The 25,780-nt window shown below is 41.7% G+C and overlaps 1 protein-coding gene and 1 long non-coding RNA gene across 16 annotated transcripts in view; one reads left to right on the top strand and one right to left on the bottom strand.

Moving 5' to 3' along the window:
- Positions 1–523: 523 nt before the first annotated feature.
- LOC309654687 lies at positions 524–8,355 on the bottom strand. Its single transcript, XR_014260413.1, has 2 exons — positions 8,285–8,355; positions 524–2,512 (listed from the first exon to the last, which is right to left on the bottom strand). It is a non-coding gene; the product is annotated as an uncharacterized lncRNA (long non-coding RNA).
- Positions 8,356–8,433: 78 nt separating this feature from the next.
- The window catches only part of MCTP2 (multiple C2 and transmembrane domain containing 2), a 259,511-nt gene continuing 242,164 nt past the window's right edge, over positions 8,434–25,780 (top strand). For 8 of the 15 annotated variants that reach the window (XM_082449062.1, XM_082449061.1, XM_082449071.1 and 5 more), the window contains exon 1: positions 8,453–8,614. The gene's annotated coding sequence lies outside the window, so the exon portion shown is untranslated. The other 7 variants (XR_014260390.1, XM_082449064.1, XM_082449077.1 and 4 more) reach the window with 6 other exon arrangements.

Here is a 25,780-nt window from a genome sequence, read left to right as displayed (position 1 = left end):
TGGTTTCCATCTTGGTCTGTTTCTTTCTCTCTTTGATTACCAGTTGCCATGACAGGGGGACACACAGCTACCAGGGAGTAGCTCATATGGCGAGGGATTATGGTCTGCCCGCAACCATGTGAGTGAGTTTTGAAGGAAATTCTCCAGCCCCATTTCAGCCTTGAGGGGACTGCATCCCTGGCAGACAGCTTGACTGCAGACTCATGAGAGATCCTGAACCAGAAACACCTATCTAAGCCACATCAGGATTCCTGTCCTATAGAAACTCTGCAATAATAAATGTCTTTTGCTTTCAGCCACTGAGTTTTGGGGTAATTTGTTACACATCGATAGATAACTAATACATGGGGTATATATACGAATTGGAAATAAAAACTTATATTCTATAGATTATCCTCACACAAAGTAGATATTCCAGAAATATCTGTGAAACAAATGAATGTTTGAAAGATAAGACAGGTACCCAAAATAACTATTTTATAAAGATAGAGTCAATTGTTGTTTTTCTTTTTTTTAATATAAATTTATTTATTTTATTTATTTATTTTTGGCTGTTGGGTCTTTGTTGCTGTGCGTGGGCTTTCTCTAGTTGTGGCGACCAGGGGCTACTCGTTGCGGTGTGTGGGCTTCTCATTGCAGTGGCTTCTCTTGTTGCGGAACACGGGCTCTAGGTGTGTGGGCTTCAGTAGTTGTGGCTCACGGGCTTAGTTGCTCCGCGGCATGTGGGATCTCCCCGGACCAGGTCTCGAACCCATGTCCCCTGCATTAGCAGGCGGATTCTTAACCACTGTGCCACCAGGGAAGCTCCGAGGCAATTGTTCTTGATTGAAGTATTATAAGATTGATAAGGATATTGCTATGAGAGTTCTCGGGAAAGAGGGATTGCTTTGGGTTGAGAAATGAGGGGATTCTTTACAGAGGAGATAATATTTTACGTGAGCTTTGAGAGGGATAGAATTTGGCCACAAGGAGTCTAGAGACTCAGAGGGAAAGAATCAGTCAGGTAATAGGAGAGGTGGGGAATCAAGGGATCTGTATAGGAAACCATGTGCAGAATGTTGTGTGAGAAAATGAGAAAAAGACATTGATGGAACAAAAAGATGCTTTTTTGTACACAGATAATTGTAACTTCCATCTTGGGCTCATGTTATAAAGATACTGCATATTAACAAAAAACATTAATTCTTGCAAAGTAGTCTTTTTACCATTACACTCTTCTTAGTAACATTGAGCATATACATACCTGAGTTGAATGGATAGGGATGAGCTAATAATGAGTTTTCTTATTCTCAGAGAAGAATAGTCAGATAAGGCACAATGGTAGCCTACTAATCTCTTCATGAAGCAGAGTATTGCTGTATTTCAAAAACCTGCAGTGACAGCTACACCTAGAGAGAGGTGTGATCGCGAAGAAGAAAAATCTATTTTCTTGCCTGACTTACATTACAGCTACACATATTATGAACTTTGATCATATTGGGCCCATTTGACTTATTGTCTATCTTATTTATCCTCACATTTTCTGATTTTCTTGTCCATGGTTTATAGTAGTTTTTCCTTGTCAATTTAAATTCCAGCTTGCTTCCCCACACTGTTCATTGATCACTTGCTTTTTTGTTTTTAATTTCCGCCCTTGAGATGTCCATTCACACTTTTTATGGTGCTTCTAATTTTGTCCTTTACTCTCCTGCCACGTTTCATCACGAAGTGACCATGGAAGTTTCCAGCTTGTTGGGGACACAAGCCACCCCCAGCACACCTTGCTAAGATGTGCACTTGAGAGCTATAAAAAACATGAGCAGGTAAAAGGACAACCTCTCCACAAGCATTTCAAATGCTGGCCCTCTGAGCCTACTCCTTCTGACTCGACAACTTAGAGAAATATTCAACTAACGAAATTCAACTGAACAAAATTCTTCAATTTAACAAAATTAAAATTCATGTCATACAGTAAGTCCCCTACATACGAACAAGTTCCATTCCAAGAGTGCATTTGTAAGTCCAATTTGTTCGTAAATCCAACAAAGTTAGCCTAGGTACCCAACTAACATAATGGGCTATATAGACTGTACTGTAATAGGTTTATAATATTTTTCACACAAATAATTCATAGAAAACAGACAAACACAAAAAATAAAGAAAACATTTTTAGTCTTACAGTACAGTACCTTGGAAAGTATAGTAGTACCGGCTACATCACCGCTTTTACTCTTGCTTCCGGACATCCTGGGCTTGAAATAAAGATACTGTACTATTGTACTCTATACAGTACTGTACAGTAAAGTACACAAAAGCACAACCAATTGTAGAGGATGCATGCATATGACAATGTACTCCAGACATATGAACTAACTTACATGACTGGACATGCGAATGCACATTTGCATCTTTGAAAGTTTGCAACTTGAAGGTTCATATGTAGGGGACTTACTGTATACTAAAATACAGTTTGTTCAGGTGAAATAGTGTGGTGTTGGGATTTTCTTTGTCCTCCAGAGAAGTGATTTCATTGCTGGGGAAGAAAGATTGTCAGAAATAAGGCAAAACAGACACAAGATTTAATAAAAACACGGAATACTTTAATCTCCTGTATGAGCATGTAACTTGGATACCCATCTTAGTTTTATGGAATTTCTGCGCATATTTTACCAATGACTGTGTAGGATGAAGCATATTCAGTTTGAAATATAAGGCTGGGATTCTCAAATAAGAGGTTGTAAAGTAGAATCACATTTTGCAAATTCACCAAGCAGGGCCTCTTTTCACCAAAAGCCATCAGGAGTAAGGAGACAGGTCACACAGCCTATTCTGAGGGTTGGTGCAAAGATCATTGTAAAAAGTTCAAAGCTACAACTAAGTATGTCTGACATTGAGCGAATAGGCTGAGAAACTCTCTTCCTTTTAAATGATCTAAAATATATTTTGTGCTGAACCAGATAGGGTTTTATCCTTCCCGTTCTTCATTTTAAAATCAACCTAATACTAAGTTCAAACTAAGCAAAGCTATTTTTCAAAAGAATAAGTCCTTTATAGAATGTATAATTTTTTAGTATAGTTAGGTATTTCCCAATAATAAAAAAGAGTTAACACCTGTATACTGGAAATTAAGAAATTAGTTTTGAGATCAAATTTCTTACTGTTTTATTCTCTAATTTGGGCCCATATTTTTTCAGGAAGTGGCAACAATAGTCATTCTACAGATGTACCTAAAACATCAGTAATGCAGGTAATTGTATACTAAGCCAGCTTGAAAATATTGTTATTACACACTTAATAAAGCCCCATGTGTTTCCTAACTACTCTTCAATCCATTCATTAGTGATTCTGTATTTTCTTTGTAGGTCATCATAACAGCCAGTAATTGGAGGCTGAATTAAAACTTAATTCAAATTATATGTCCCAGGAGGTCACAAAGACAGACTGGAGGCTTCAAGTCCAAAACTTGTTAATGTCTTCAACCAAAAGTGTTGTTATTATTTCTCTCTATGTATCTATATTTAAATTTTCTGATTACTTGAGTGAACAATTATGGAAATATTGCTGAGCAGGTCTGGCTTCATTCCCTGAATTGATCTTCTCTTGCCTGTTGAGTATGGGTTCATCCCAGTACTGTGAGCTAGGCTTCACCCATCAGGATCTCCTTTCTCAGCCCTTGGGGCTGTGTGGAGTCACTGCTCTTGCTAATTCTCTTATGTATTTTCTACCTGGTCTCCTGCACCTGACGCTGTACTTTACTCCCTGGGCCCTGCAGGTGCTGCTGTCAGAGACTTTTCCCTCTGAAAATCTGTCCTGCTTATTTGTTTACATATCTTTTCCCACAGCAAAATGTGAATCCCTGGAGGGCAGAAGCTATCATATTTTATTTATCTTATATCCATAGTGTTAATCTTAGAGCTCGGACACATTGTTGATCAGGGGACATAAATGGCCACCTGGCATCTGGCCACCTGCATGCTTTGGCCAGCAGAGAAGTTAACAAGAATAGAATTTGAATGCCTTTAGGTGGGCATGTGCTCTGCAGGTTTTGACAGTCTCTATTTTCTTGAATGTGGCCACAGTCACACATTGATCTCACCAGCCTGGCCCCTGTAAGCATCCTAGTGTGTGGCCCTGGTTGTCGCTGCTCAGTGGATGTTAGTTATGCAAACAAATGTGTCGATGGATGTACATCTTATTGCACGGAAAAATCAATTATTATCTTAATACCCTGGCCTTGAAAATTCCTTTCGTTTCATCTCAGACTTAGGACAGTAAGTTAGAAAAATATAACTCTATTATACAACGTATGAAAAAGCATTTCTGAACATTTGACAGAGATAGGTCACCCTGAGCATTCTCACCATCAAATTAGAGAGGAAAACAAATTCACTTGAGTTACTTATGGAACCCAGAGGATGCAGACAGACTGACTGCTGTGGGAAGGTCTAGATGTGCATTCCTGAGATGATGGACAACTTCTAGCTTGATCACTGTAATTTTAAAAACAATGACCCTGACTAACATTTTCAGTGTAAATTCAACAACCCACTTCTCAGGGCTGATCCTAAGATGCTCCTCACGATCACCAATGGAAACACAGTAGAGCACATTCTAGAAAAGTAATTCCACAGTGGGCCACAGCAATGATGTACAGTGTGAAATGCACTCCTGATCTGGTTTACTTTGGAAGAAGGTCTAAGCACTTAGCTAGATGGATGAAATTCACATCACCAGATGTGTTGGTGATAAGCGAGAACCCTTGAGCCAGATCAAGCTTCACCTGAAAGCAGTAAATTTGGGTCTGCTTAACCCATCTGATGAACGGGGGATTAAAGCTCTTAAGATTTACCCTCCATGTCTCTAATAATTTTAACTTTTTAAAAGCAACTATTAGCATATGTTCATCCTGGTCATAGAAATTCTCACTCGCAGAAAGCATAATAGTCATAAAAGTGTAACTTTTAGCAACTTAATACCTGTGCATATTTCTAGCTAATTAGCTTGTATTAAATATATGCCTAGGTATTTTAAATAATTTGCTACGTAGGATTATTATTAATAAGACAATTAAATACTTGGTTTCCAAAGAAAGGTTTTATAATAAGTCTTTTAGAAAGTAACACTCCTTTTCTGTTGGGGCCACTCCTTTGTTCAAGAAACTGAAACCCTACCAGCCACCTGCAGGAAAACACACATCTAGTTAAGTGGCAGAGCTGGGGTCTGGTGTGAGTCACTAAATTTGGTCTCTCCACAACTGCCACTATAAAAAGGGAATATGCTTTCTATAATCTGCCATGACAATTAAAAGATGGGAAAAAAAAAATCCCTAACCAAGTAAATATAATGACAAAGCCTATTTGCACTGACAATGAAAGAAATGCCATTTTCTCAATGCCACGTAACAAAGTACACATGCTTCTTCCTTACAGCACACACTAAACATTTGCCATGTGGCTCATGAACTAAATTTTGCCTTAACCATGGCATTGGTTTCACCTCCTAATAGCTCTAGATTTATACGTTTATATCTCAATTGATTTTCTACTTTAGCTTTTATTGGCCCAGAAATGATAAGAAGCACTAATGAAGATGAGATATGCTAGGTGCCAAGCTCTTAATATCTTCGTTAGCAGAACTCAGAAACCTTTTTCTTGGACATTCAAGGGAGTGGTACTCCCAAGATTAGCCTTGAGTCCTTCAATTCGAGCTGGACTGGTCTGACTGCGTGGATGACACGAGGAGGCCTGTCCTGATTTCCTAGGAGCAGAGAGGAGCTGGGGCTCTTGTTCCTCTGCACTTACAGACACGGTTTTCTCTCTTTTACAGAAGACTCCTTTAATCCCCTGGGCAGAGATTTCAGGTGACTACAAACATTGTAACTTGTCCTGTTTAAATTGCTCTGGCTCATTTAAACAGGCACCACAGTTGCTAATATACCTCCATGGCAGTGCTTCTGAAGGCATGACAGGTGCATTAGCTGTGACGGCAAAAAAGCACATCGGACCCCTAGAAGACACATCTGCCATTTCAAATTTTAAAAACTGAAATTATTAGATTGCCATGCAACCAAGCATATGCTCAATTATCATATTGACAATAGGGTTGTTTCTTCAGAGGCCAAATATCTCATTGCTCATGTGAATTAAGAAGGCAAGACAGCGAAGACCACCTATTATAAATGCAGGAGATTCTTTTTTTTTTATAAAGTAACAATTATGACGTCATTGACAGTGCCCATAAGACTTGGTTCAAACCCTTTTTAAATGTAACAACAGTGTATTGAAAATTTATCAGCCACCTATATGAGTCTAGCTGCTGTTCTAAGTGCTGCTTGTGGTTATACAGTGAAGTTAAACTGGTTAAAGCAACAATATTATTCCCTGGGTGGAACATATTATAAAGAAGCAGGTAACGTGTCTGGGCAATACAAAAAAAAAAAAACAAGGATGATGGACAGAAGAGGGTATTGTGGTGAGAGGGAGGAGAGGAGGTATGAGCTTACATTTCTGTGATCTTTCGATGTTTCACTTTCTGTAGCATTTAATGACTGAAAAATGCTGTTAGTCATTTTCAACTTGCGGTTAGGCTGCAGGAACCACAGAACAGGAACTCCACTGCGGCAGGAGTTAGAAGCAAAAAGCTTTCTTGTGTGGGTTCATTTACTATTTTAATTCAGTAGTATCCTTAGTCGGCTTTAAAGGTGTGGTTGCTATTTCTCCTACCCAATGCTCCTCCTCTTATTTTGCTGCTTTATTTTCCCTGTTACCTCCGCTCTCTCAGGTAGGCGATGTAACAGCACAGAGAGCACAGTGGGAAAAAGCCCAGATTTGCCATCTACCTCTGGGTTCTCTGATTCTACTACTACCTTGATTCATCCCTTCAGGCTGGTTATTTCATGGTTCTGAGGCTAATTTTCCTCATCAAGTGAGGGATACTATGAACTTTCTTCCAGGTTTGTGAGCATTAAATATGATCACGTGTTACATGCCAAGCAGAGAAACTGATGACCAGTTTTGTTCATCACCAGTAGCTGTTATTAGAAGTATGCTTTTCACAATGACGGCAGCATTGATTTCTAACATTTCCTCCCAATTTCTCACATTTTCTAAATTTTTATCTCCCCAGCCTCCATTTTCTACCCTACTCTTATTAGCATAACCCAACCTTTATTAAGTACTAACCATAGGCCAGAACACTGTGGTAAGTACTTTATGTAAATTAATTATTTTTCAGAATCTATGCAACAGCTTATTATTTTAATCCCAGGTTTTTTTGTTTTTGTTTTGTTTTTGTTTTTTATTGGGGGGGGGGGGAGAGTTGAAATTCAGAGACATTAAGTGAAGTAGCTGGTTTAACACAATTAGCTGCCAAGCCCGGATTTGATCTGACTCCAGAGTCAGTGCTTTTAACCACCAATTACATCAATTACGTTCCTCACCAGCTCACAGACCCACAATATCCTACAGAACGGCCGGTCGGTCCAACACTCAATTAGCGGGTTTCTTTGACTCTCTTGTATCTAACTTCAAAGCTGTTTCGTGGGGGTGGTGGTGGTGTCTTGTGAGTTCCTGACCTCCCAGAGGGCAGGGATCTTACCAGAATATCTCCTTTAAAAGCGCCCAACGCCTTTCAGGGCACAGACTCGGTGCCCTGTAGATGCAGGCTCATTAATAGATGAGAAAAGAAAGTGACCGGGCAGAGATAAGCAGTAAATAAAGTGCAAGATTATAGCGGGAAGAGAAGAAAAAGGAGGAAGAAAAAAAAATTCAAGGGAAAGGAACAAAAGCAAATGTTTACTGAATGCCTTAGTGCCAGTCATCGCACTTAAGTCTCTCTTTAAGAGACTCTTTGAGTGTTCCGGCAGCTCGCTGGGCACGAATGTCACCTAATCTTTAGAAATGAGGAACTTAGGCTCAGAAAACGGAGTTTCACCCACAATCGCGCGCACGTGGCACAGGTTTCATGGGTTGCCTGCCTCTGGTACCTCTTGCCAGGGTCAGGGTGGTAAAAACGGAGGCTGTTCCCTTCCCACTGATCCTTTAGGGAGCGAAGGGAACAAGGTGCGTGCCTCTGCGCAACAGCGAAGACAAGTGATTAATTAAGCAATTACAACTTTGCCAGCCGCACTTGTCCTCTTGAGTGCCAGCCACACTTGTCCACACTTTGTTCTTACACTCAACTAAATCGTGAAGAAACTCAACTCCTTTAGTAACTGCCAGACTTTTTGGACACATCTTCCTTTTCCTGTGACTCAGCCCAGACGAAGGAGTTACGGGTAACCTCCTTCTCTTCACCCAGCCATTACCCGGAATCCAGCGGCGGCCCCTTCTCTCAGCAGCCGTCGGAGCTTCCTGCAGCGGCGTCCGCCCCGGGTCGGGTGGGAGGGGGCCCCAAGGTGACGCGCGGCCGCCTCCTCCGCCTGGAGGCTGGGCCGGCTCTCGGGGTAGCTGGAGGCGGGGCCGGAAAGAGGCGGGGCCGAGGAAGTCTGGCGGCCCCAGGAGATGCGCCCACTCTCGCCGCGTCTCGGCGGCTCCCTGCGCGTGCAAGCGGCAACTGCAGCGGCGGCGGCGGGGCCCGCGCAGGTGAGCGGAGAGCGCCGGCCTCTCTGCATCCCCTGGGACGCGGCCTCGGACAGGTGAGGGCGGTGCGGGGCTCACCTGGCCGCGAGCGCGGGCGGAGCACCGGGTCGCCGGTGGCTCTCTCCTTTGGGGGGTGGAGGGTGTCCGCTGACAACAGAACCGGGGAGTTGGGGGACCTGAGCGACCGGGAAGAGAATTCAGCGGAGCTGCCAACTCCGGAGCTGCAGGTTCAGAGTCAGAAACGTATGTCGAGGACCGGAGTGCTGGAGGGCTCACCGGGGGAGGGCAGCCTGCCCTAGGATTTCTTTGCATTTTAAAGGACCTACATTCGGTCTCCTTGGGTCGCAGTGGAGTTTGTCACCGCCACCTCCGGGACTCTTTGTGCAGAGGTCAGTCCCTCACTTGGGTGGGACTGGATGCGTTCCCTTCGTGGAGACCCGGAGAGTCCGCTTCGGTTCCTTGCGCGGACATTTGCTCACCCCCCACGAGAGTTGAAAGCCTTCTGATAATTGTGTAGGTTCCAGAGTGTCTTGTCACATTAAAAAAAAAAAAATACCGTGATGGTGGTGGCGACCTTGAGAGGCAATTGCTTCCGCAATTAGTTCCCCAGTGCACTGTCCATTTGTTAAGCAAATGGTGCGTTGATGGCTTTTAAATATGGTTGGGTTTCCATGAAGTGGATTAGAACGTCTGAATGAACTTGTGCGCGCTGTGTGAAGGTTTCACCCGTGCCTGGGTGCTTACCTGAGTCTGTTCTAGAAGTTCCATCGGCATCGGGAACTTAAAGTTACCAAACAGCCTCCCGGTGAACCTGAAGACTCTAGAAAACCTGTTTCAGCGACGCACCGAATCGCAAACAGGTCTATGGATTGCGATTTCCATTAGCATTCAGTTTTTGCTTGGGTCAGCAGCATTTAAATTTAACTGATATTTGTTGCACGCCTGTTAAGGGGGGGACCTCTACGAGGGTCAGGCTGGTGTGCTGTGTGGTAGCACAGGTGTGGATACAAAAGGGAATTTTAGGGCAGTCGTTTCTCACAGGGGGGCTGTTTAGAAAGAGAGCAGTGGCATATTGTGCTCTTGTCTTTACGGTTCTTCTTTGATCTCTGGTAATAAGCATTTTAAATGCAGGGAAAATGAAAATCTTTGGAGAATATTTATCATTAGCCTGGTCTCTCATCCAGAGTGACAAGGATTATCCAAACCATCCTTAGACTAAGGTTAGTAAGAATCAACTCTGTGCCAAACACCATGCTGGTCACTTCACTTAAAAAGTTGCATAAAATATGCAAAGTAGGTGTTACTTCCTCTGTACAGATGAGAAACTGAGGCAGGGAAGAATCCAGGAATTTGTTCACAGTAACTGGTGGACCTGGGAGTTGAGTATGGATATTTCTGAGTGCAGAACCCATGCTTTTTCACTATTCCAAGTTACTGTGAGACAGATAGTGTAAATCTGCAGATTTAATGGAAATAATTCAAATTTATGTTCACTAAACAATCCACGTCCTGAGAGTTAAAGTAACCATCATGAATAAAACGAGCATTGTTTGTTTTCATTCTCCTTGTTAAACTGAAACCAATCTGGGACAAGAAGATGAACAGCTATTTTAAAAAACATAAAATTTATTATGTATCCTCCTTAACATATTTTTAAGGACCTAATATAGCCAAGTTGGGCAAATTAGTAAAACTTTATATGTATTCCTTGTGTATTACACATTGAAGTATCAACTAATATTCATATTATTCATATGCTGAAGTATCAGCTAATTTTCTTATTCATATGCTTTAACATATTTCATCTTAATTTCCTTTTATAGCTTACCGGTGAATAGAGGCCACCTTTGTCACCTAGAAAAGACTTTGTGTGTGTGTATAAATCTATAATCATGAATATTTATTTTAAAAGATATATATAGTTTTCCTTAAATCTATCTCTAGAAGTGTAAGTGTGTCAACGTGCTTATTTAGGAAGGAATCCTAAAATTCCAATTTAGTCTTTTGAGTAAATGATCCATAACAGCTCAACTGATGGTTTCTTTACGTGCATGTAAACCACACAAGTGATTTTCAAATTAAAATTATTATACTGTATAGGATGAGGATGAAAATAGTACTTAGAATTTTAAATAATATTTCCTGACATGGAGAGCACTTGCTTTCTTAAAACCTTCCTTATAACTGTGGGTAATTACACACAAAAATTGAGGGGTTTCATATTGAAATCATCTTCAGGTGTTGAAGAAAGTGTTTTTTGTTGAAGAAGGGCTTTTTGCCTCTGTTGGGAGGATCAGGTACATATTCTGCCTGGATCGTGCTTGGCACATTTGTTTTTCCCTCTATCTTCATTTGACAGAGAAATCGACAAGACACCTTGAACTTCTTTCTAAAAGCATTTGAAATCCTGCCTAGCAGGTGTTTATAAAAGTGTGCTTGGCTTGGTTAAGATGCTTTAATGAAGGGGCAGGGTGTGTGATGATTTAGAGAAATTCACAGAAGAGCCGAAGGGCCAAGGAGCAGCGTATGCATGAGGTATGAAACCGGCAGATCCAGATTTTGTGAGACCTGAAAGGTAAACAATATGGGGATCCTTGTTAAGAAAAATAATACAAAATTAGCTATGAAAGTGAATGCCTATTTAGAATGGAAAAAGAAATTGTAGCCATTTGCTGGAGATTGCCATCTCTTTCTGCAGAGATCTTTTTGGGCCATTTACCAGAAATGCTTACATAAAAATGCTTCCTAAAAAAAAAAAAAAAAAAAAAAAAATGCTTCCTGATTGCAACCTTCTCTCTGAGAACACTCAGCATTTCCCAGCAGCTTGTAGCACTCATGGGGGCCTATGCCAGTGAGAGTCCGGAAAATGAAGCTCCGTTGCCTTCAAAGAGTGGGAGCGACAGTTGTGGTTGGAGGTAAAGGACCAATGGTCCACTGAGCAGAAAAGCTGCCGCCTGGGGTGGAGGGGATCCTGGGCTCATTGGGGTCTCAGGGCACTTCATGTCCAGTGAACAGTTCTGAGAGGAAGGCCCCTGATGGTGTTTAAGACCTTCCAATTTGGTTGGTTCTCCAGAAAAACCTTCGACTGTTGGCTGTCCCAGTTTTCATTCTATGTCACCATTTATTGAGGGTTTCTATGTCCCATGTACTGAGTAAGGCCAGGTTCTGATTGCCAGGGAGCTCCTGGTCTCTTGGAGCTGATTTCATTGATGATAGTACAGTGTTGGTGCCAGCACAGAGGTCTTGATGCTTGAGCTGAGTTTGGAATTGTGGGTGGAGATATTGAGATGGAAGAGTCTGGGAAGGGCGGTCTAGGGATGTGGAGGGCCATAGAAAGCCTTGGAGGTTTGGACCCACACACTGTCCTCCACTGATGCAGGGAGGCCCCTTAATATTTTTCCACATGTCTTTCCAAACCAAGCAGCACCCATGCACCTGAGATTAACTTGTTAAAAATGTGTGTTCTCAGGCCCCATCCCAGGCCCCCTGAATCAGAAGCTCTGTGTCTCTGGCACAGCAATCTGTGTTTTAAGAAGCCTTCCAGATGATTCTGGTGCATGCTATAAAGTTTGAGAACCATTGCTTGTAGTGTTTAAGAGAACTGGTAGGGCATAGAATCCCTTGGGAAGATGAAAGGAGAGGAGTAAGATTAGTACTAAGGCTAGTGTATTATTATTGTAATATAACTTACCTTACTATCACTGACATTTATGGAGCACTTAGATGGTGCCAGGCATTGTGATTAAGAAATATTAACTCTTTTAATCATCAGTACAACCCCAGAGAGAGAGCTGTTATCACTCCAATAATTTATTTATTTATTTATTTTGGCTCTTCCTTTTTTTTAATTGATTTACAACGCTGTGTTAGTTTCTGATGTACAGCAAAGTGATTCAGTTGTTCATATATATGCATATTATTTTTCATATTCTTTTCCATTATGGTTTATTACAGGATATTGAGTATAGTTCCCTGTGCTATACACTAGGACCTTGTTGTTTATCTATTTTTTTTCCCCTTGGGCTATTTCTAATCTGCCTTTCTGTTAATTGTTGCTATTTCCTGAGGTCCTGTCCACTTTTGAGACGGACATGAAGATCACTTCATTTACATATGAGAAAACTAAGGCACAGAGAGACAAAGGTGTTGTCCCAGGTCACATGATTGGAAAGCAGTTCAGCCAGGATTCAGGCGCAGGCAGTGTGGTTCCAGCGCCCATCTTCCCTCTCTGGGAAGGTCTGGGAGAGTTTCCATCACCGTCGTTGTTTTGTGTTGGCCTTGTGGGAGAGGTCTGGAAGGCAGGCCTGGAACTGCTTGGAATGGCCCTATTTGCTGACCACTTGGGGTTAACAAGTTATTCTTTAGGGACAAATTGCCAGATGAGAGAGGAAGAATGTTACTGTCATTCACTCCAAGTGCAAAGTTTGAGAATTTCATAAGCAAATGGATATGATTGTGTATATATGATTACATAACATGGAGCACCTCTTTCCCCAGCATGATGATGGGCTTACATGGATTTCCCCAGGGCATGATTGTGGAAGGTGGCCTTGCTTCGGAATACTGGGATTTGATCAGGTTATTAGCACAGGGACCTCTCTTCTAAAGGCCAACCCCCTCTCCAGGCCACAGAGGACTTGAAGATGATGGTGCGTTTGTTCATCGTGTCCTGGAAGGTATCTAGAAGAACTGTACTTTGCATTTTCAGTTTTTTTTTCTTTCTGAAAAAAATCATTCTCCACAGTTCTGTACATTTTATCATGGAATAGCTCCATCTTGCGAGGCAGCATGAAAAGAATCTATAGCTGTAGATATGAGTACATGTGTCAGTGTGTAGAATGATGGTTTGCCTTTGGGTGTGAGCCTCAGATTACTAATTCTTTATGATCTCGGAGAGACAGCAGTGAGCTGTCCTGAAGAGAGATCTTAGTTTCCTGCCCAGGACCTGGACCTGGGTAGCCTGGAAGAAAACCAGGAATCCTAGCCACCAGACCACCTAGAAGCAAAGTGGCCCTGGCTCTTAACCCCCACTGAAAGCAAGAATGTTTCAAGGAGGCAAAAACTGTAAAAACAGGTGCAAAGTTTATTATTAGAGACACAGCATAATGTATGTGAGAGCACACAGAGAAACAGTTTATTTAAGTTAGAAGCAAGGCAGAAATATACACCCAGAGAGAAAGGGTATGGCGTCTTCTCTAATGAGGAGGAGAGCAGTAAAGAGGTGATTTAAATCCCTTATATAGGACAGTTCTTTCAGGTCTTTGTTTACCTTTGGCCAATTATTTTGTTTCCTTTCCCACATATGACTTGTTCTAGGACCCTCCCCAACATGCATGCACATCTTTAAAAAATTTTTATAATATATAAATTTATTTTATTTTTGGCTGTGTTGGGTCGTTGCTGCACATGGGCTTTTCTCTAGTTGCGGCGACTGGGAGCTACTCTTCATTGCAGTGTGTGGGCTTCTCATTGCGGTAGCTTCTCTTGTTGTGGAGCACGGGCTCTAGGCGTGCGGGCTTCAGTAGTTGTGGCACTCGGGCTCAGTAGTTGTGACTCGTGGGCTCTAGAGTGCAGGCTCAGTAGTTGTGGCCCACGGGCTTAGTTGCTTCGCCGTATGTGGGATCTTCCCAGATCAGGGCTCGAACCCGTGTCCCCTGCATTGGCAGGCGGATTCTTAACCACTGCGCCACCAGGGAAGCTCCAATGTGCCCATCTTTTTGCTAAGATGGATTTCACCGCAGAGGCCTGTGGGTGCATGTCCACACTCACTATGGGGTGGTGCTCCTCTGTTTTTGAACCCCAAGGAGCCTTCCTGCGCGTGTGTAGACAGGGAAGTTTTCCTTGACCTCAGGAGTGGTCATCTCATCTCTTTACTTCAGCAGAGCTCAGCTTCTGCCACTAGCTTTGTCCTTGGAGTGTCTGGGTGAGAACAAAGCTTCAGTTTTACTCCACTTAACAAACATCAGCTGTCTGGCCCAGGGGCCCATCTTTCTCCTACCTCATTTACCTCTTCTCCAGAGACAGATATTTAGACAAACGTTAATTTGAGTTATGGCAAGCAGTAGAATGTAATTCTGAGAGTACTGGCTGTCTCACTCATGCGTTCATTCATTCATATGGTCATTTTTGCCTGCTTGGTTGTGCTAAGCATTCATGTTAGGCACTGGAAGGAAATGCAGTGGGGACCAGCCAGATGTGATCCCTACAGACTAGGAAGGGAAAACTTGCTCTGCAATGTTACAGGTGAACAGAGTTAGATGCACCAATTCTGGCAGTGAGTTGGCAAGAGAGGAGTTAAGATGTTACCATACATAGTTTAGGAGTGAGGTTATAGGGCTTAGTGTAAGGCAGTAGGGAAGCAGAGGTGTGGAAGGATCTGAGAGAGATCTGGGCGGTTACAGAGGTGACCAGGTGGATGTGGGTGGCGAGAGAGAGATTGCTGGGGCTGAGGTTTGTGTCTTGGGCCTCCAGGTTGGTGCCAGTAACACAAGTCAGGACTAGAGAAGACGGTTTTCTAGAGAATAATCCTGAGTTTCGTGGATGTTGTGAGTTTGAAATGTGTGGATGACTCCAAGGTAGAGATTTGGGTAGACTGATAGAATAATGCAGCTGATAGGAGAACTGAATAATTCAGTGGGGGAATACTATCAGCAGTTGAATAATGCTGTCTCCCAAGCAGTGTGGTAAGTGAGAAGCAGGTCACGGAGGAAATGTGGGCATTTCTCCTGAGTAGGCAGGATAGCAACGCATTCCAATTCCTTTGACGTGAAAGATGAAAAAGGTTTACTTCTACACTTTCTTCAGAGGGTGGAGGTGAATCCTCCACTCTGGCCTTTGCGTGTTTGACAGCCTGAGCTCTGGCCCGTGGGAGTAGGCCCTCAGTGTGGAAAGCAGGCCAGGCAGGAGAGTGACAAGGGGCTTGCTGAAAGCTGGTCTTCAGATTTTGAGCCCATCTTATTGTCACAAGTTAAAATGCCTTACCGTCTTTCCTCTTAATTTGTTATGTTGTATTATTAAAAACACTCATTTATCATTTATGTGTATCATGTTTATGGTAAATGAATCATATCATGTAGATTGGCCGTATGTGTACATATACATACATACACACAGATACACACACATACACATACATACATGCATGCATACACATATGCATACATATAGGTAGATAGTACATACCATGTAGATTGGCCAGGGCTGTTTTGTAGCTGCTACCGATACAGATGTTACAAGATTCATTTGTATAGAAGATACAGGTTTTCTTAGGTGCTCAGAGTTAAGCTGATGGCTTGTTTAAAACATGTGTTAGAAAGTACCTGAAATACATAACTATTTGTTCTTTTATCCAAAAGCTATTAATTGTGTATTATCCATGCTGTGTGCTAGAGTTTTCCTTGTGAATAAAGCAGAGAGCTCTGTCTCCTTAGAGCCTAGAGGGGAAGTCAGACAGCTTGACAGGTGAGTACAATAAAGTGTGCTGTTAGTTAAGGATACGGCACAGCGGGTGGTAGGGGTTAAGTAGTGAAGGGTGCCTCCAAGGGCAGGGCTGCCAGCGCTTAGCAGGAAGGTTGGGCACGCACGTCAGCCAGGAGGAAGATTTGGAAGGATCAGAGAGGTTGTTTTGAGAAACTGATGGATGGATGCTTTTGAGGAACTGAAAGTTTAGAATAGCCTGTTTTGTCCATTAAAAGTCAGCTAATAAAAGAGGATGTTCATGAGAGCTGTGAACTGATCAGGAAAACCCGAAAGAAAGTATTCAACTTTGTGTGACTGTGACCATGTTCAGATCCAAGAAGCAAAACCCAAAAAACTCACAAAAGACAAACAAAACAACCACTCCTCCCCCGCAAAACCCAAACCAAACTAGAAACAAACAAAAATAATGATTGTGTAATACCTTTTGGTTGTGGGGAGGACTATTTTTAGCATTATGAAAGATGTTGAGGGTTAGTCTGAGAACTTAGGTAGTACGTCAGAAAAGAACATTGTATTACGTGAACAGTAGCTAACATTATTGCTATGATAGTCTTGCCTGATGTGAAAGATTATATATAAATGTATAAAATTAGCTTAGCTTTCTAGGTTTGTAGTTTGGAAATGCCTTTAGGGTCAGCCCTTTCACCTCCTGATGGCCCTTCATGAACCACCTGGGGCCCAGAGATGCTGGAGGCTTCTTTACCCTCACATGTTGGTAACAAAATCTGCCCCAATCTGTCAGGTAAAATGTATCTGTTACTCTTTGTCCTGTAGTTTCTTTTTTTTTTTTTTTTTAAATTTTATTTATTTATTTATTTATTTATGGCTGTGTTGGGTCTTCGTTTCTGTGCGAGGGCTTTCTGTAGTTGCGGCAAATGGGGGCCGCTCTTCATTGCGGTGCGCGGGCCTCTCACTATCGCGGCCTCTCTTGTTGCGGAACACAGGCTCCAGACGCGCAGGCTCAGTAATTGTGGCTCACGGGCCCAGTTACTCCGCGGCATATGGGATCTTCCCAGACCAAGGCTCGAACCCGTGTCCCCTGCATTGGCAGGCAGATTCTCAACCACTGCGCCACCAGGGAAGCCCTGTCCTGTAGTCTCTTGTCTGTTGCTGGACCAGGCCCTGTAATTCACTATCTCCATCTTCTCAGACTCTTTACCCCCATTTTCCTTATCTCCTCTTTTGTTTGTCATGCACTTTCTTTCTACATAGTTTAGTGTTTTGGATCTGGTTAGGAATCCTTGGCCAAAGTTGCCTTCAGCATTTTAGGCCTGTTGAAACAGGTAGAATTTCTCTGACATTTCTTTCACTCTCTTTAATCTCAGGTGAGCTGGCACAGAGGTACTTAGCTTTAGCTAAGAGTGAGAAAGAAGGCTCTCAGGAAGTTTCCTGTGTTAATATTTGAACAAGAAGACATAGCAGAGCTGAAGAGGTACATGAGGAATTGTTTTTAAATGTCATGAGCTCTTTGTGTGACACACACACACACACACAAAAGTTTAAACACAGAGGCGTGGCCCTGGTCATAATAACAGATTAATATTCAGTTGCTTTATTAACTACTTTCTTTCCAACTTCCAGTCATGTGTCATTTCTAGCTTTGTCACCATGAGCTCAAGATCCTAAATCACTCATTTATTGCTTAGTTTTGGGGTTCAGTTGCCAATATGTGCTTTTCATTGATGGTGGTTTTTTCCTTTAATGGAAGGAGTATTTGGCTTTTCCTAGTTTACAGGACATACAGGCTCAGCTGCGATTTATTTCGTTTAGTGTGCTAGCTGCCTGCCATTGCTGAGCTTCTATTAGGTGGGAGCATTATCTTATTTACTCTAATCCTGTCAGGTAGCATCCTAGGTAGGAGTCATCCCCTTTTAATAGAAGAAAACAGTGAGACTCAGAGAGGCCCGATAACTTGTTCAGGGTTACCCAATTGGATGGAATTTTACTTTTTTTCCTACTATTCCATTCCAGCCAGTGCTATTTCAACCATTCCACTCTGCTTGCTTCCCAGTGAAGCTGTTTAACCATAAGACCAGAGAATCTACAAGACCTGTTCCAAATAAGATTCCAGGAATTTCCCTGCAGCCTGGGGTTGGAAGCAGCTGCTCTGCACCTTCCCAGGGTGAAGGCATAGTTGAAACCTTTCACCTTTCACACCGGTGAAGCTCTGCAATCCTGCTAGACCCTCTTCTGGACATGGATTTGGCATGGTCTTGATAAATATATTGCTTTAGAGCAGTTTCATGCCCAAAGATTGTGAATACATGAAACTGGATATTCTGGAAAGGTCTCTCTCCTTTATCTGACCCAAGTGACGCATAAAACACGTAATTGTTGTAATAGATTTTGGCCCCTTCCATCTAAACACCATGCGTAATTCCCAAATGTTCACAGGAGAGCTACCTCACAGTGTTTTTGTGTTTTTAAATTGAGGTAAGCTTTTAAGTACATGCAGATGTTGACATTTCAAAATCCAAGTAAAATTCCTGTGGTGGAATTGATCAAATCTAGGTGCTTTTTTGTTACTCATTTATTTCTAAGCATTAGGCTCATTTATCAAATGAGATCTTTTAAGGGTCCACAGTATACAGATGAGGTTGATATTCTGTTTGATGTAGTCTTGGAGAAACTGGAGTTACTTGTGCTGGACATTCTGCTTATGCCATACCTCCTAGGAACCCTCCTTTAGTGGACGTAAAGCCTGTGGTCTCGTAGGATGTGACAGCAGATGCTGAAGCTGATGTGGTGGAAGTGGGAATGGAGAGGGTGTAAGGTAAGCTCCCTAGCACCCTGCGAACTGATGTCCTGTGCTTTTGGACAGAATGCTTGTTAGTGTCATCTGCATTCATTCCAATAAGAAACATTACAGACATTCATATGTAATGAAAGATAAGTTGGTGCTTTGGTTAAACTATTTTTTTTTTAAATTAATTAATTTATTTATTTTTGGCTGTGTTGGGTCTTCGTTTCTGTGCGAGGGCTTTCTCTAGTTGTGGCAAGCGGGGGCCACTCTTCATCGCGGTGCGCGGGCCTCTCACTTTCGCGGCCTCTCTTGTTGCGGAGCACAGGCTCCAGACGCGCAGGCTCAGCAATCGTGGCTCACGGGCCCAGCTGCTCTGCGGCATGTGGGATCTTCCCAGACCAGGGCTCGAACCCGTGTGCCCTGCATTGGCAGGCAGACTCTCAACCACTGCGCCACCAGGGAAGCTCTAAACTATTTTTTTAATGCATATTTTGCTGACCAGTTCTGGATGTCTTGTCAGTGTGATTTTGGTAGTTTTTTTGGTTTGCAATAACATCCCGAATCTAGCCAGTTCGAGAACCAGCCCCTGCCTTGAAATGTTGTTTTTTGGTAGTGGCTATCAGTCAGAGCTAACTGACTTAGAATTTATAAAACATTGGTTTTATTGTTGCTTTCAACATTATGTGATAAAGCATGGTATGAAATAGTATAGAGCAACACCCCTTTTACATACACACGTATTTATACTGTTACCATGTGCTAGTATATGAATGTGTGTGTGTGTATATATATATATATATATTTTTTTTTTGTTCTGGAAATGAGCATTAGAAACTTACTAGTGGTTACTTTTTGGAAATGGTCTAGTCTAGGCTGAGTCACTTTTCATTGCGAGCTTCTCTGCACAATGACAATTTCCTAAAGGCATACCTTGAAAAAATATTTCCAGGGTTAATTGGATGGTGAGATAACAGGCCTTTTTTTTGTTGTATTTAAGATGTCATTTTAAAAAAAGTCATCCTTGGACGTGAGAATATTAAAAATACTTTGAATTTCTTTAACATTTTAAAGCTTTTAAAAAGTCTCTGGTATTTATTATCAGATTTTACCAGCCAAACATCTTCTCTGTTAGAGATCTGGAAACACTGCAGTGGCACTACAGTGCCTGGTAGTTGATATGATTAAGGAGAGAAAAGTTACCAAGATTCTATCTACTCAGTGGGCCTTCCTGGAGGTCACCTCGGATGAGGTAGGCGTGGGGTGGGACCACTTCAGAAACCTCCACCCCAGGAGGCTGGCTATGGAACCCCACTCTGTGGCTCCCTTAACTCACCATGACCCAGTTACTGGGAAGAGCCAGGGTTTGGAATTCAGACAAACTTGGGCTCAAATATCAGCTCTGCCATTTGTAGGACTTCATCATCTCCAAAGCTTGGGTTCATTATTTGTAAAATGGAGATGAAAATACTTACCTTGGGGTGCTGTGACTATTAATAATAATCCCTGCAGAGTGCCTTGTATGTAATAAGTACTTTATACATTCCTGTTATTCAAGGAAAAGAGGGAGTCTGGCTACTTGGTAATGAGTAAGCCTGCAGAGGTTTGGGGAAGTGAGTGCCCACAGTGTTATGGGAGCTTTTCCCCAGAGATCAAGCCCCTCTGCACTGCTGATGTTTTGTTCTATATTTTCTTCCAACCAGAATAAGAGTAAGAAGGGGGTAGGGCAGGAAGCATGGGTAGGAGCTGGTACTAAATGACAGTATTTCAAAAACTAACTGGAGACACATTTTAGGGAGCAATAAAATTTATCAAATTCAGTCCTTTTTACCCACCTTGAGGCCGTTCTTTTTAGAGATGAGACATCATCTTCCTTTTTTTTTAAATTTTAGATTTTTACTTTCACTTTTAAGGTGTTTTTCCCTTTTGCATTTTTAAGTAAGTCTTGAGGGCAGAAAGTGGATATTGGTCATGTACACGTTCTATTGATTGTGCTGAATTTAGCACTTTCTTGGTGATTACAGTATAATTTGATGAAAGCCCAGCCACTCCTGGGGGAAACCTGACAATGTTCCCTAAATATATATTGATGAAAGAATACTTTGGAAGGCTGTCTTTGGAAGGTGACAACTAATCAATGTCTGTATTGGGTTCACATGCCTACATTTCTGATTGCAAAAAAAAAGAAAGAAAGAAAAAAGGAACGATTAGCTATGATTTCCTGTTTATACGGGGCAATAGAGAAAGTAGAAGTGGTTCCTAGTTTCAAAAAGCTTATCTCCTTGGAGAGTCAAGATCCATCTTTGTGAACAGATTATTAGTGGTACCCTCTTGGGAGCAGAGAGGATTTTAAAGGCAGGTGAGTTCTGTTTTAGGCTGATGCGAGGGAAAATGTGATCTGAGTCTGGAAGGATGGAGAAGAAGTGACCCTCAAAGGCTTGTGGAGGTCACCAGGAGAGATCTGCACTGTTTATCTCTGTTCCTTTCATAGCGTGTGGCCTCCTGGAACTTTGCTGAAGGACCCTTTGCAACGCTGCATGTTTTAGGACTAGATACCGTGAAGCAGGAGATGAAGTGACAGAAACTGGGGGACAAGGTTGCATAAAGATCAAGAACGTGGAGTTGGGCTGTTGGGCCTGAATCTTGTCTCTGCTACATATTGACTGTGTGCTGCTGGACAAGTTACTTAAACTTTCTGTGCCTTAGTTTACCCGTCAGTGAATGAGGCTTCTAATAATACCTACCTTATAGGGTTATGAGGATTAAACAACAGATACACTTAAAGTGGTTGGTGCGTGATGTCTGATACACCTAATGCCTCATGTATGGGGTAGTTATAGTAGCTGCTGCTTCTGCTGTTGTTTTTATAACATTGATGGTAAGGAGGCTTATTTTAGCTGAAATGACCTAGAAGGTGTCCATCTTAATAGAACCTCACTATTGCTTCATATTTAAAAACTCATTTGCAGTATTTTAGCTCAGTGGGAAGATTTCTTTGGATATGTCTGATCACTCCAAGCCTTTTCCTAGCTGATGTTCTAGTAAATGAGTTGCAAAGTGCATGGGTTGAGAGAGCATAGAAAACTAGGAAAGTTCATTTGGGAATTATGAATTTAAGCTGTTACATGATAGCGGCCGCTTCATGGACCTGACACTGGCATTGATGGAATCAGAGTGGTGGGGGAAAAAATCTATGTAACCTTTTTAAGAGATAGATGGTTTTAATATTGATAATAGTGTGCTCTACCTTTTCATTTGAGAGATGCTGCTATAATGGAATGCTTTATAAACACTAATGTGTGCTGACTACATTCTGAGAGTGAGTAATCCCTTTGGGTATTTTGAGACAAAAAGTTCTGTGATCTGGGCAAATGTCACTTTAATGCACCACTGAGAGTTTTAGAAATATATTCTTCAAATAAAGCATATTTCACATGAGTGTAGGAAATAGCCAGTAATCTACATTTTAAAAACCTTTCTTTAAACTTTAAAAAAAAATTTTAACAGTTCTGTTTTGAACTAAATTTTATTTTATAAATTGAAATATAGTTGATTTACAATGTTGTGTTAGTTTCAGGTGTACAGCAAAGTGATTCAGTTATACATGTACATGTATCAACTCTTTTCCAGATTCTTTTCCTTAATAGGTTATTACAAAATACTGAGTACAGTTCTCTGTGTTATACAGTAGGTCCTTGTTGGTTATTTGTTTTATATATAGTAGTATGTAAATGTTAATCCCAAACTCCTAATTTATCCCTCCTTAAAAACCTTTCTCAGGCAAGGAAAGGCTTGGTGCTTGGTGTATGCATGTGTGTGTGTGTATGTGACTGATGAATTTTAATTCATTTATAGCAGTTCTCCTCATTTGATTCAGACATTTGGATCAGTTCAGAGGTGATCAGGTGCACATAAATTAGTTCCTCATGAATGCATCTCGGAAGCCTCACCTGTTGTCTTTTCTTGGTCCTGACATGCTGGGGCACACTGGCTGTCTCCAGGAGCCTCAGGATTGAGGAACATCCTAGATGACTGAAATCCAAACATTGATGGGAAGAGAGGAAAGCGGCTGGGTTTGTAGGCTTTTGCAGTCATTCCCAGTTCTAGGATCTTTCAGTTCTTGGTTGAGGGTTTCAGAGATGAATTAGGTGGGCTTCATCGTCAACCTGCAGACTCTGATTTTATAAAGTTTATAAGAGGAGTGGATCATTCCATTATGAAATGAATGGGGAAAACCAGAGGGGAAGGGCAGGCAGGTAAAGCATGCTCCATCCCCAGCATGGTGACACCCAGGTAGGTCTCTAATGAGGCTGTGTCAGGACTGATTTAATGCTCTGTATATGATACATGAAACTGCTCACACATCCTATCACAGAGCAATAAATATATTGCCCAGTGTTATTTAATTAATGATTAAACATGTGTTAAAGAGCTTACGCATTGTGAGACTTTTCAGGTTGATGGAATATACTGGTCTCTAGGCAGGTTTGGAGTTCTGGGAAATACTCAGTCATGATAGTATTAGAGGAATTGCCATCTGAGTTCGTTTGTTCCTTCCTCCCGCCCTTCTTCCCTCCCTTCCTCCCTCCCTTCCTTCCTTCCTTCCTTCCTTCCTTCTGCTGCTAAGGCCAGGTATTGTGTTGAAGTTGCAGATGTGGACTAGGCAAATACAGCCCCATCTCCTCAGAGGACTTAATTGTTGTGAGGGGTGGGAGGTAGATCGGGGAGACCAAGTAAACAAACTCATGAGATAATTTTGATCATCAAGGCCACGCTGAATGCCAGGTGTGACAAGAGATTATGGTGCAGAAATGCAGCTTCATACTAGAGGGTCAGGGTCAGGGTCTGGGTTAGGGTTAGGGTCAGGCTTGCTAAGGAAGCGATGCTTGATCTGAGATCTGAAAGAGCCAGTGTTTGACCTGTGGGGAGAACAGATTATGTAACAGCCTCGAACCAAAACTCCCTAGACCTTCATCCTAAATATTTGCTACACCCATTTTTCTCCTTGCTCTGGGGCTGCAGTGGTCTCCTGCATTTGGGCATGAACATTAGACCCGGTAAAACTGAACATTCTGGAAATGATGGCTTCTTCCAGGCCAGGTGTTCACTATGGGTTGGTGAGCCTTCCTCCTGGCATACAACCCATGTCAACTGAACTTTGCCCCTAACAAGAGCTCTTCTGTGTTTACTTTCCAATTATCCTGGCTGGTTAGGTGAGCCCAGAGCTTACTTTAACTTTCCTCTCATGCCTAATACACGTGTGATTTCACTTGATGCCTTTAGCTTTCTGTAAATGACACACCAGCCTGCCGTATTCTCACATGGTCAAGGTTCTGCCCACTGGTGTCAATACACCTGCTGGAAATTAGAGCTTCCTCTTTTTTCAGTCTGACTCTTTCAACTATGGATTATTTTTAGGCTTTTTCTATCTTTTCTGAAGTTTGAGTTGTTTTGTGTATTTATAGAAAATGAATGAAAGCAGCCGATGAGGCTTTGCAAAGGTTCAAGTGTCTGAATCGAGAACCCTTTATGGTCAGGGAACTCGCCCAGCGGTGTCAACGCTGCCACGGTGGCTTGAGCTGGTACTCTGTATTTCTTGTTGATTAACTCTAAGTACAGAACAGTGCCGTTTTCTCCTTTACCATAGAAGAGAATGGTTATCAGAATTACAACCTTATAGGGAAGCAGACATTTATTAAATAAAATATTAACCCCAAACTTAGATGCTATCCACACCCTGGGTTTTGTAGATAAATGCTTATTCAGGCTCTTCTCTCTTTGGAGACTTCTGTTCTGCACAGAGACAATAACATGAAAACATTTTATTGCAAATAAGTAGGAATTACAGCAACCTAATAATAAGACAGATTAAGTAGATGTTTGTCCTGATTCCCCAGCATGTGTCTGTAACCATGTCAGTGAAGTGACTGCGTTCATTTTTAAGAATTTATTTTTAGAATATTAAATTCTAAAACTGTATACATGGACTTTTCTACATTGGCTGTTAGATAAGAACTAATTAGCTATGTCATGTTTTGAGTTGCTAAGGCCTCTTGAGTTGATTGTTCTAAGGAAAGCCGTAGAATACCCTTGGTCCTTCCACAGGATCCATGTTTCTGATATTAGTGCTGAGACAGAGACGGCAAATAGCTGGCATAGAGCATTTGTTCCCCTTCTGAAGCCCATGGCAGATATTCATGTTGATGACATCATGTTTCCCGCTGAGCCTCAGAATCCTTTGCAATAATAGCTCTTTAGGCAGCTGCCATCAGTTGATCTGAGCTGGTCATCAGAAACCTAGTTGTCATCCAAGATAATTTGGGATTGAACTTTTCCTTTATGTTGGGGGAAAGCACACACAGACACACACATCCACCAAATACCATTGTACACATTGCTTTTATTTTTATGTGTATTTATTACGCAAACAGCATGATGTCAATACTAAAGAGAATACAAACTAAAAATTCAGAAAGAAAGCAGGTATTCTCTGTGTTGAAAAAACTAGCCATTAACAGTTTTGCTGTGTTTCCTTCTAGCCTAGTCCATACTTACACATCATTTTCTAGAGCTGCAAACATAGATTAGGTACAGTTTCAGTTTGTGTGTTTTCCATTTAAAATTATATCATAAATCATTTTCCAGGTGGCTACATAGCATCAGAGAACTAATTTTTAATGGCGGCATTAATGAAGATTAGTGGTTCATATTTCTGTTCACGAGTGTGTGTATCTCTACAAATACATCACTGAAATAATATGCATTCTGTGCTAAGTTTCCTAGGCTTATAGTACATTTATATTTTATATTAACCTGATTGTCACCTTGTGCAAACTGTGCGATGCATTCTGTTCTTCACCTGTGATCAAGGGGTAATTTAAAATTTCATGTGGTGAGCATGTATAGGGAGTTAGTAGAGAAGGCTATGAATCATGTGTTTTTGTATGGATTTTCTTTAATATACTCTAAATATAAAAACACATTAAGGCAAATCACTGGGCCC

The sequence above is a fragment of the Balaenoptera physalus genome (assembly GCF_965194825.1).
Source record: "Balaenoptera physalus genome assembly, chromosome: 2".
NCBI lineage: Eukaryota > Metazoa > Chordata > Mammalia > Artiodactyla > Balaenopteridae > Balaenoptera > Balaenoptera physalus.
The sequence above is the reverse complement of the archived record's forward strand: the minus strand, read 5'-3'. Positions and strand labels throughout refer to the sequence as shown.